Source organism: Lissotriton vulgaris, chromosome 10 (genome assembly GCF_964263255.1).
Source record: "Lissotriton vulgaris chromosome 10, aLisVul1.2, whole genome shotgun sequence".
Classification (NCBI taxonomy): Eukaryota; Metazoa; Chordata; class Amphibia; order Caudata; family Salamandridae; genus Lissotriton; species Lissotriton vulgaris.
The window spans coordinates 990,364,362-990,376,814 of record NC_141698.1 but is presented as its reverse complement, the minus strand read 5'-3'; positions in this window follow the sequence as shown (position 1 = coordinate 990,376,814).

Below are 12,453 nucleotides of genomic sequence, written 5' to 3'. Positions count from 1 at the left end.
TGGACGTCATCTGGGGCTGCACTCTCTGTGTATTCTGACTATTATTTAATTACATTAATAGTGGATACTATTTATATATTATTTTTCCCTATTAGTGTAATAAAAATGGAGTTTAATTATCTGAAATACGACCCTCCCTGACAGCTGAGGGAAGTAAAAAATGCCGCTAAATGTATGCTTTGTGCGTGCTCGCGGGTGAGAGTGTGTTTATGTGAGAGTGTGTGTGTAAGCGTAAATGTGTGCATGTGTAAGTATGTGTTAGAGTGAAAGTCAGAGGGGGTGTGATGTCACTTCCGCTACCCCTGAAATGTTGGTTAATTGACGTGCATGGGAGCAGCTAAGCCCATGGCTGAATAAGTCAAAGCAACATCAGTTATTTCACACCGCCTCTGACTTTCACTCTGATCCAGCGCTGCAACTAAAATTCTTTATAAATGATGTCACAATCCACTATCACACTTACCAATCAATACCAGGCCCATAAGAAACATAGAGCAGCTGAATCATGAGGTGAATGGATCAATATGTTGTTAGATTTTAAGCTATAAACTATCTACAATAAACAAGACGATCTTGTCATTTCAAAAAGTTTATTTTCAAAATTCATTATTGAATAATCTTTATTAACTCTCTTTATTAAAATCAAACATTTAGTTTTATTAATTCAATTAAATGCATTAACATTGGCACAATGTCTGCTGTCAAATCAAAATAGATAAAAATAATGAACTAAAGAAAACATAAATCTTATTCTCTAAATTAGTTTTCTGACCTGAAAGGGAAACAAATAATAAACAGTAGAATGCTTACAATCCCAAGGTAATCGGACAGCACTTTGCCCCTCTGGAACAGACAGCCCCAAACCCTTCAAGAGAACCAATTTTATATCATTTTTGCTCTCAAATTTAACTAAATGTTATTTTTTAGAAAAGTTCAGCACTGTGATTGGTTGATGGCTGTCAGGCCACCACAGCTACCAGTCCAGAGAATAAGCGCGTCACCATGCCATTGGCCATTGACATAGAGTGACATCAGCTTCCGAGCTTTGCAACATTAAAAGTTACCAATCTGACTTCCACCAAAAGCTCGGCAGAATTATGCCTGTGACTTCCTCGGCCTTGTAAAAGAACATCCAGAGCAGTCCATCAAAACAAGCTCCATTGTTAGAGCCTTTTTTTTCCAAAAGTTAGAGCCATAATCCATTTAAGAAGTAGGTTCAACAAACTCCGCATGGAGGATTTCCAAACGTGTACACTTGGCTCCAGCTTCTGCTCAGTTCAGGCCGACCAACTTTTCTTCAGAAACAGAGACTAGGCCTCATCTCACTCTTGAGCTAATATTTAAACAAACACAAAAAGAGTGATTAATTCAGGTAAGGCAAACCCTTCTGTACCACCCAATCCCTTGCTAATTATTAATTAACCCACTAATAAAAAGGCATTTAGCAAAAGCAAACATTTAAAGAAGCACATAAAATATCTACCATTCTTCATGTAATCCAGCTTTATGTTTCTGAAAGAATAAAAAGATAATTAAATGATACACAGACAGACAAACACAACATAGGACATACATGTAAGCACATATAAAAAGCACATGCCATGAATGATCAGCCGCATATTAATAGTGACAAAGACAATAGGACAGACATAACAAACAAGAAAATATTAATCATGTGTTACAAAACAGACTTGCAAATGCAACAAGAGCACATGTAATTAGTTTCCTGCATGTATATGTATGGTGCAAACTTAATCTAGGTTGTGTTAATTAAACAAATCATGCAACAGTTCATTAATTAATTAGTTCATGTTATGGGGAATTGAATCCACGAGTCAGAATAAAATATTTTCTGAAGCCCTCTTCATCAACTCCCTCATCTGGTGATTTTAAAATCACCAAACAACACCCAAACATTTTAGAAAATTTTTACCCATTTTTGGAGACAACACACACTGAATTCTCTCGATATTAGTTTCCCTAAACCCCTGTTTCAGCTGTCTGATTATCTCTATCAAACTGAACCCTTCGCATTTCTTCTAATTCATATTCCTTTTCTTGTTCCTTTCTGAGTTTATAAATCCTTCTCTTTTCTTTCTGATGCTTCCTCCTCTTGTGGATCAAACAACTAATTTTTAGTAGCATTATCACTATAATAATGACAATTACTGGATAGAGCACTTTGCCTATGATTGATCTGCCAAGCTCAGAAAACCAATCTTTAATTGCCTCCATTCTCTTCCCAATTTTTTCTGTAAATGACTCTTCCTCCATAGGTTCTATCTCTTCATGAAAACGTGTAATATTTCTAACAAGTAACTCTATATCCCGACTTTTGTCAGGTATATAAGTACAGCAATGTTGAACATGCAAGACCCCACAAACTCCACCCTCTTTTGCAAGCAGAATGTCTAATGCAAGACGATTCTGCATAACCATACTTCTGGTAGCAACAAGTTCTGTGCTAACCAATTGAAAACCACTTGCAGTATCAGTTGACAACCTATCTACAATTGTGGAAACTTTTCTGATTTTAATTGAGTTCATAGTAATCCCCACCATAGGAATAACAGCACCAAAGATGTCTCCCAGGATTTCCGAAAAACTTTCTCTTTTGTACCTATTCAGATTCAAGTGTTCACCAAATTCAAAGGTACCCTTTTCATTTCTGTCAACATGAAATATTTTTGGAAAGACCAGGCCAAGATAACATGTCCCGTACCAGTGGTCCGGAAGGCTAAAATATGCTTTATTACCACAAATAAAATAAATTCCAGGGAAAATTGGATCCTTCCCACCTTTAAATCCCCACCCCCCTACAATACGATAAGTATCTTCACATTGACTAGCACCCACAAAAAGATTATCATAAAGAGTATTATCTCTTCTGATGCAAAATTTACCACTAACTGGTTCATCTATATGAATCGCTGCATTAGTATTAACACCATTTAATTTTGCATCCTCTATCTGCCAATATTTAGATTTAGCATGTTTTAGCATTTCATTTCTTTTGTAAACAGCCCTTCTCTCCTCAACCATGTTAAGGAAAGTCTTTTCTTCAGCTCTCATTTTGCATGTTAAATTATTTCTATAGGCGTATTCATAATTAAGTTCATTAGTAACTAAAAAGAATTCCCTCATCTGCTTCGCAGGCCTTACTTTGTTTAAGCTATTTACAACTTTGTGATTTGCAAAAACCTCATTGAAGTCTGAGTAATAATACTCCAGACGACCAGTTTGATAAAACAGGCTAGCAATCACACTACAGGTAATGCCATAAGTGAGAGGTAACATATTATAAGTCACCCCCTCAGAAACAGAAGCAGGTAATTTTACGCACACATAGCAATCTTTAACATTCATTACTTTGACATATTCAGATAAAAGCCTTGAAAATGAATTACTTGAAAAATCTCCAATAGATCTATCTTGATGACACTCTGGATCATGATTGATAACTCTACTGGACTTGCCAGCATGTTTCTCATGTTTAGACTCTACTTTACTAGTTATATTAGTCTTGGATTTTTGCTTATTAACATCAAAAGGATAAACCACAGCTAAAATTAACCAAAGTAAAATTAATAATATCACACAAATTGAAGTCATTTTGCAACATCTCTTAAAAATGGAACACCTAGAAGTATCTGATCTAGGCATTTCTAAAAACAAAAATTTTAAATTCAAATGAATGTAAGTAACTAGCAAAAATGTTAAATTCAAATGAATGTAAGTAACTAACTAACAACAAAAATTATATCCTCCCTTTTAAATTTTTTTTTTTTAAAGATTTTAACCCTAAACTGTTTTTCTTCGACCTTCTGTCACAAAATATGTGTTCTTCAACTTAACAGAATTTCTTCGACCTAAAGTCACCTAACAAATTTTCTTCAGCCTTATGCCAGAAAACAAAAAGTTACCTAACACATTTTCTTCAGCCTTATGCCAGGAAATAAATCCTCAACTAATTTCTAACAATTTTAATCCTTGTCACTTTCTAAAAATTCCTGACCGCTACTTTCCACCTCAACAATTGGTGGAATAATTATATAGGTCCACTCTGGGGACTTATATTTTTGATTTGGCCTAATTACTCTTTTTGTCTTACGAGAGATAACCTCTATTTTCTTGTTTTCGCTCTCATTTTTCTTTTCAAGTTCACTTCCTTGACTAGAAATTTTATTAATTTGTTCTTTTGATTTCTTCACTAGTTTGAATTTTAAATTGTCTTCAGGCCAAATGTCTCCTTTTCTCAAGACTTTTTTCTTTGGCACACATTCGTTACATTCAGATTTCCAAGCTCTTTTTCTGTATTTTCTTATTTCAGATTCTTCATCACTTTCATCAGTGTCTGTATCAGAGACTTCAAATCTGTACCTAGGAACTTCTTTACTCGGCAACTTCACTCCATTAGAAACAATACCTTTACTGGTACTTGGTAATTCTTCTTCTTCTTCAGGAATCACCTTCAGCTTCCCAGCTTCAAGCTTTTTGTTCACAGAGTTACTTCTTTGCCTTTCAATAGTATGGCTCAGATTTTCATCTCGCTCAGAATTTTCTGCTTTTTCTGAATCTCTCTTTTCTTTCAGAGACTCTTCTTCAAGCAAATCATCATCATCAACACCTTGATCTCCAGTTTTCAGATCTTCTTTATTCAAGTTCTGACTCTCATCTAGATTCTCTTGATGTTGATTTTCTTGTTGATCATCAGAATCAGAATCTGGATCTTCTGGGTCTCTTTCTGAATCTGAATCAGCTGTTGTATCACTTTCTTCATCAGAATTTTCAGGAGGTGGCACACGAATTGTGTGGCTTGGATGAATCCACCTTTTCAGTCCTCTGCATTTAATTGCATTTGTTGTAATCAAAACCACTTGTCGTGGCTTCTGCCACCTTGGGGATAAACAGTTCCTTCTTCGATGAACCTTCGTCCTCACCCAGTTACCAGGTAGCAAATCATGAGCTTGTACCTTTTCATTTGAAATAATGTCAGTTCCCACCTGATGAAACACAGAATGCACTACATCAGATAGGTTTTGGCAATATTCAATAATTGCTCTGTCATTAATACTCATTAATTTGCCAACTGGAACAAATGCTTGCCTCATCACTCTGCCCATCACAATGTCATGAGGGCTAAGACCTGTCTTTTTATCTGGGATGCTTCTCATTGACATTAGAACAAGTGGAAGTGCATCTGTCCACTTTATTCCTGTAGCATCACACATTTTTGAAATCCTATTCTTGATTGTTCCGTTAATCTGTTCAACAACACCTGATGCCTGTGGTCTGTAAGCACAATGCAACTTCTGTTCGATATTTAAGGCTTCACAAACCAATTTCATCAATCTGTTCTCAAAATGGGTTCCGCAATCACTTTCAACCGTAACTGGAAATCCATACCTAGGTATGATCTCCCTAAGAAGCAATTTTGCCACAGTGACTGCGTTAGAATGAAGAATTGGGAAAGCTTCCACCCATCTTGAAAACAGACAAACAAATACCAGAACATATTTGAGACCATTATGCTTTGGCATGTCAATAAAATCTATTTGTAATCTGGTAAAAGGACCACCCTCCCGTCCTATGGTTCCCATGCTTACAACAACTTTTCTGTTGGGATTCATCTGTTGGCAGGTCAAGCATCTCTGACAAAGTGACTCTGCAATTGTTCTAAATTTTATATTGAACCATGTTTCTCTAAATAATCGAAACCATGGAATCTTTACCTATATGTCCTGGACCATGACACAATCGTGCCATATCAGCAATCATGCTGTCTGGCATTACAACCCTTCCATCTTTGTGTACCCAAATTCCATCTTCCTCTCTTGGTCTGCAATCACTTTTTCACCATGTGTTTTTCTCTTCCTCACTTGCCTCATCTTGTAAGTCTTTTACTTCCTGACATGTCTCAACTACAGAAATTAGCATGAGAGAATTTATTGTGTGACTTTCGTCTTTTTCCCGATTGATTGCGTAATTGTTTCTGGCACAATATTGTGCCATCTCATCCGCAAAAGCATTTCCTTTGTTGATGTAATCATCACCTTTTTTATGAGCTGAACATTTCCCTACAGCAATTTGTTTTGGTAACTGAATGCCATCAATCAATCTTTTAATCAATTTCGCATTTCTAATCGGTGTTCCTGCAGAAGTTAAATAACCTCTATTGGACCACAGTTGTCCATAATCATGAACAACACCATAACCATACTGACTATCAGTCACTATGGTTACTCTTTTGCCAACTGCATTTTCACAGGCTCAAATTAAACCAATTAATTCTGCAATTTGAGCGGAACGAATTCCATCCAAAGGTGCACCTTCAACAACATCTGAGACTGTGCACACTGAGTATGCTGCTCTCAGAATCCCTTCATCATTTCTCAAACAAGATTCATCTACAAAATATATTATATCTGATTCAGGTAATGGAACATCTTTTATGTCCTGTCTTGGTTTTGTGCAGTAATCTACAACATCCAGGCATTCATGATCAATGTCATCTTCATTACTTACCTCAGTAATAACTCCATCAGGTAATAATGTGGAAGGGTTCAAGTTCACACATCTTACAATTGATACATTGTCTGAAACCAAAATTGTTTTTTCATATTTTGTCAGTCTGCTACTTGTTAAATGTTGAGTTCTACTTCTGGTAAGGAGAATCCCAACTGAATGAGGTACATATACCTTTACAGGAAAACCCATAATGATACCCTCACTTTGCTCAAGACTTACACTTGTTGCGGCCACTGCTTTTAAGCAACCTGGCAAAGCTTTTGCAACAGGATCCAAAACAGCTGAGAAATATCCAATTGGTTTTCTCAAGTTTCTATGCCTCTGAATTAGCACTGACAATGCACAACCTTCTCTTTCACTGCAGTAGAGTTCAAATTCCTTCTCATAGTCTGGCATTCCCAGAGCAGGAGCTTCACATAAGCTCTTTTTTAACTGCTCAAAAGCTTCCAGCTCAATTTTTGACAGTTTAATTGGATCTTTTATATCTGCCTTTGTTAATCTCTGAAGTGGTTTTGCAATGACTGAAAACCCACTAATCCATTGTCAACAGTAACCAACCATTCCTAGAAACATTCTCACCTCTCTTTGTGTTGTCGGTGGTTGTATTGCTCGAATCATTTTGATTCTCTCAACTGTCACTTTTCTGGTTCCCTTTGCAATTCTGTGACCAAGATATTTCACTTCTTGTTTACAAAATTGCAATTTTGCTGGTGACACTTTATGTCCCTCATCTGCCAAACGATTTAACAGGGTAATGGTATCAGTAACACAATTTTCTCGTGTTTTGGCTGCCACAAGCAAATCGTCAATGTACTGCACCAATGTGGAATTACCAGGCAATACTAGATCTTCCAGGGATTTCTTTAACAATTGATTAAAGATAGATGGACTCTCAGTATACCCTTGAGGGATACAACACCATGCAAGGATCCTATTTTGGAACCTAAAAGCAAAAATTTGTTGGCTCTCTGGATGTAATGGAACTGTAAAGAAAGCGTTACACAGGTCAATGACCGTGTACCATTCTGCATCATGTGGAATCTGGTAAAGAATAAAAGCAGGGTTTGGAACAATGGGACAACATGGAATAACTATCTGATTAATTTTTCATAAATCTTGAACAATCCTATATGTTCCATTCGGCTTTTTAATACCCATGATTGGTGAATTACATGGGCTACTTTCAATTTCTTTTAACACACCATGACTTATGAATTTCTCAATCACAGGAATGACACCCTCAATTGTCTCTGCTTTCATTTTGTATTGAGGAACATTTGGAAAATCAATTCCCTGCTTAACAGTGATTTTTACTAGATCAATATTTTTCATAAGACCCATATCATTTCCTGTTAGGTCCCAAATTGCTGGATTAACTGCCTCTTTGAGCTCGTCTGGCAAATCATTTTTATCAAATACAGGAAATATTGGTGTTTTTTCTTCTTCAACCATTAACATAGTCCATTTATAAAGCCCATCTTCTTCTGCTGTTTGCATTTCAATGCCTTCTGGTGAGCAATATATTCTGCAATTCATTTTGCATAATATATCACGACCCAACAGATTCACAGGACTACTGTCACAAACTAGAAATCTGTGTTTATCTTTGTAGTTGCCTATCTCCACTTTTACTGGATCTGTCAAACTTGTTTTAATTTGCTGATTAGCTACACCTACAACTTGAATGGTTTCACCCGAGAGAGGAAGGTTTTCTATTTCTGCTGATCTAACAGTAGAACGGGTAGCACCTGTGTCCACAAGGAAAGTGATATCTTTATCATTTACTTTACCATTAACAAATGGACCAGACTGATCTACCTCAAGAGTGGGTCCAAGCACACACTCTTCCTCCTCTCTCAGGCACCGTCATGAGTAATCCTCTGATGAATCACTCACCTCTTTGTCTTTTAACCAAAATTGAGAAGCACTTGTCATGTTAACTTTTGACACATTTTTAACCGAATTATTTCCACAGAAACCTGTTTCAGGAGAAAATCTATGTGTGTTAGCACTACCAGGGAATGGTGCTTGAGGTAACTGACTCTGTTGAATTTGATTCTGCTGTACCTGATTCTGTTGCTGAAACTGGCTTTGATGTGTCTGGTTCACTATTTGTCACTGTAGCTGTCGCTGCTGACTTAACTCATTCAGCTGCTGTTGTAGCTGTTGCTGTTGCTGCGGATTTAACTCACACTGCACCTGTGGATTCAATGAATTATTTTTTAAATTTCTGGACAGGTTTTTACACTCTCGCTTCCAGTGTCCAATTTCGCCACAATTAAAACATGGGAGCTTTTGTTTCAGCTCTTCAACATTTACATTAAATTTTGGCTTATTATTATTAAAATTACCCTTGAGTTTTCCCTGTTGCATAGAGCCTAACTGTTGTTGTTGTTGCTGCTCAGCTACCTTCACTTGTGCCCACATTGCCTTCTCCTTGAGACTCTTTTGCCTTGCATCTATCTCTTCACTGCAATATTTTGCTTTTCTCAGGATGTCATCAACTGATAATGATTGCCAACAAACAATTCCATTTCTAATCATGTCACCAATTTCAGGTCTCAGGCCATATACAAATCTGTATATAAAGTGTCTCATGTCTTTTTCACTTAATTTTTCATAGCCACTGTACTGTTTAAAGACTAACAGTAACCTTTCATAAAATGAATGAACTGATTCTTTTGGTTCCTGATTTGTTCTGTCTATTTTAACCCAGTCCACTTCTTTTGGGGGAATTTTTCCTTTCAGCCCATAAATTACTTTATTATAAAGATCCATGACATCTTTTGATGGGACACCTGTAATTATGTCTTGGGTAGGTTCTTCTTTTGGCCAATCCACAGAAATCTTGCATTCTGTCCAAAGATCTGATGGGACAACAATGTCAAAGAATCCATCCAAATCAATCCACAGAACCTTTGACACCCTTATAAATCTGTCTACCTGTTGGTACCATTCCACTGGTTTTTCCCTTAAACGTGGAAAATTATTGGTAAACAGGAGAATATCCTGTCTGGACCAAGGAACATGCACATACCCTCCTCCAGCTATTTCTCTCATTGGAAATTCAGAAATTTCATCATTTCTTAGTCTTTTATCTTGTTCTTTCTTTGACCATTTTATTCTCCATTTACCCAATTCACCTAATTTTCTGAGAAAACTTATTAATTCTCTTATGTGAGTTATTCTTCCAGCAGCATTTAAATTGTCTATGTCCCTCTCAGAGAAATCCACCCTGTAATGTTTCTGTAAATGTTTTTGTTTGCTCAAATCAATTTCTAACTCAGCAGCCATTTCTTCCAGTTGTTCATACCTGTTTTTAGTTTTCCACTGAATACTTTTGCAAATAAACAACAGTTCATCATCTTGATACAATTTCAAATTATCAGTACCAATTGTGCCAATGATTAATTCCTCCATGTCAGCTTTTAATTTAGCTACATCAAGCTTTTTATAATCAGGAGCTTCAGGGGACATTCCATTTTGAGATAATTCTGTTCTATTTAAGCTTTTCTCTGACAAACCTGAGTCTGAATCTGCCACAGTTGGTGTTTGCGAACTTGACAAACTTCCATGTAGTGTTAAATTTGGCATCATAGATTTTTCTCTATGAATCTCTGAAAGTTCTGAATAAAATTTTTCAGCAACCTTTTGAATTTCTGCATTTAATGGAACTGTTAAGGCTGTTTGTCTATTATCTCCTTGATCAAAAACTGGTACCACAGGACCAATAGTTACTGGTACTGTAACTGCTTCCATGCCTTTTGTCAATTGTTCAATTAAATCTTGCTTTGCTTTATTGTAACTAGAAATTTCTTGATCAGCTGGTAATCTTTCCTGATTTCTCACAAAATTATTTTCTTGATGAGGAACTCTGCTTCTTCTAGGTGTACTACAATTATTTACTGAGCCAACCCTTTCAGGTAATTTTAAAAATCTGGGAGAACCTTCCTCAACTTCTCTAGGAGGTGCACTTGGAGAAGTTTCTGTAGCAACTCTCGGGGTAGATTGAGAACCTGCTTGATAAGGAGGCGGTTTAGGTTTAGTGGCATAAATATCTTCTAAAACTGCATCATCTAATTCCTCATCAATTCTTCTTCCAGCTGTCTTTTGTTCTAAATCTTCATTAATCATTATTCTTATTGGATACAGACCATCATACATGTCTGCCTTTCTCCAGTGTCTCACTTTATCCTCATGTGTTTCTTTATTTACAACATATTTTGAATATTTAGGTGCTGAACACTTGCTTTCACGTTCAAGTTCCATTATCTCAACCTCCCATTCAGCTAAGGCTTCAAATTGTGTAGGTCTTGGCTTTGGCACAAGATCCATCATTTTTCCTCTCAGATTTTGTAAAACTTTCACATTAAATGACCCATCTTCTGGCCAGGCTAGTACACCATCATTTTTGGTATAATGCATCCAGTTATCAAACCAAATTACAGTAAGATAACCATATTCGCCTTCCATATAGGCTGCAGGTGTTTTGTACTTATGAAGTAATTTACCACCACGTGTCTCAATTTTCTTGTCAGGTTTAAAATAATTTTTCACCTTTTGAAACCATGTAGGCTTTTTTTATAATCATCCCAATAACTCATGTTTGTATCTCAATGCTGTTTTATCAAAGGCTGTAAATATTATAACTTTATTTGCGACTCTAAGCAACTGTTTTTACCTAATATTGTACTAATTTAATAATTAATGTCCTTACTTTAATCACCTTTGTTGCTATTATCCTAATATATCTGCTATATTTATTCACTAATTAATAGCAAATATCTGAAATAATTCATAATAAAAAATGAAGCTTTGGGCATTAATAGCGTGGAAAAACTAAATCTTCGGCAAAAAGTAAACAATATATATCAACACGAGTGTTTTGACCAATCAGCGTGTGACTGCACAGCGCTCAGCCAACCAGAATGAGAATGCTCACCAAGTCTCGACCAATCCGGTCGCGACCTATCTATGACACTGCAGCATCCCTAGCCAATCAGGACACAGCAAGCCTCTTCTTGAGGAATAAACAAAATAAACTCAACCAAGCCAGCCCCCCGGACATTTTAACTCTTCTAGCGTGATTTCACTACGCTCACCAACACTCCCTTGCAAAGGAAAATAAAAAGTCTAATCACACAAAGGTCTGACCAATCAGGTCACGGCACGTGACAGCACACGTCACAGCCCGCTCCTTCATGACACTCGGGACCTGCAATGGAAAAAAAAAACCTCGCCCAAACAGAGCGCGGCTCACGGAGCCTCGCCCAATGGCTCACGAAGCCTTAACCAATAAGGTCGCGGCCCTTGTGTGACGCTGCACATCAATAGCCAATGGGTGCGCAAGCTTTCTATGACGCGCCAGGACTTTAACGAATCACAGCGCGGCCCCTTCGTGATTATTTCAAAGCCGAGCAAGGACAATCTTAATTAACAAAGCATATAAATACACAGAAGCCTCGCCGGAACCCCGCCCAATGAGAGTGCGACTCCTTCGTGACTTGCACGGAGTTTCGCTCACCTCGCACAACACACGGAGCTTCGCCCAATCAGAGCGCGGCTCCGTGTATGACGCGTCGGCTTTTTACCCGATAACAGCGCGGCGGCTGACGTAGACAGCCGCTGCAGCTCTCCTCTCTCTCTCTCACTCGCTCAGCCCCCCTACTTCACAAAAAATGCTCGGCACACAGATATTCAACTTAAAAGAACCACATTCCAATAGAAACTGATCACGTGTCAACTCGAGCTTATTTATTGAAATAAATGCCGATTCTGACACCATTCAACACAGCGTTAAATGCCGATTCTGACACCATTCAACACAGCATTAAATGCCGATTCTGACACCATTCAACACAGCGTGTGAGCTAAATGAAAGGAAAGCACACGCAGCAATGTGGCAACCGACAAAGAATCTGGGGA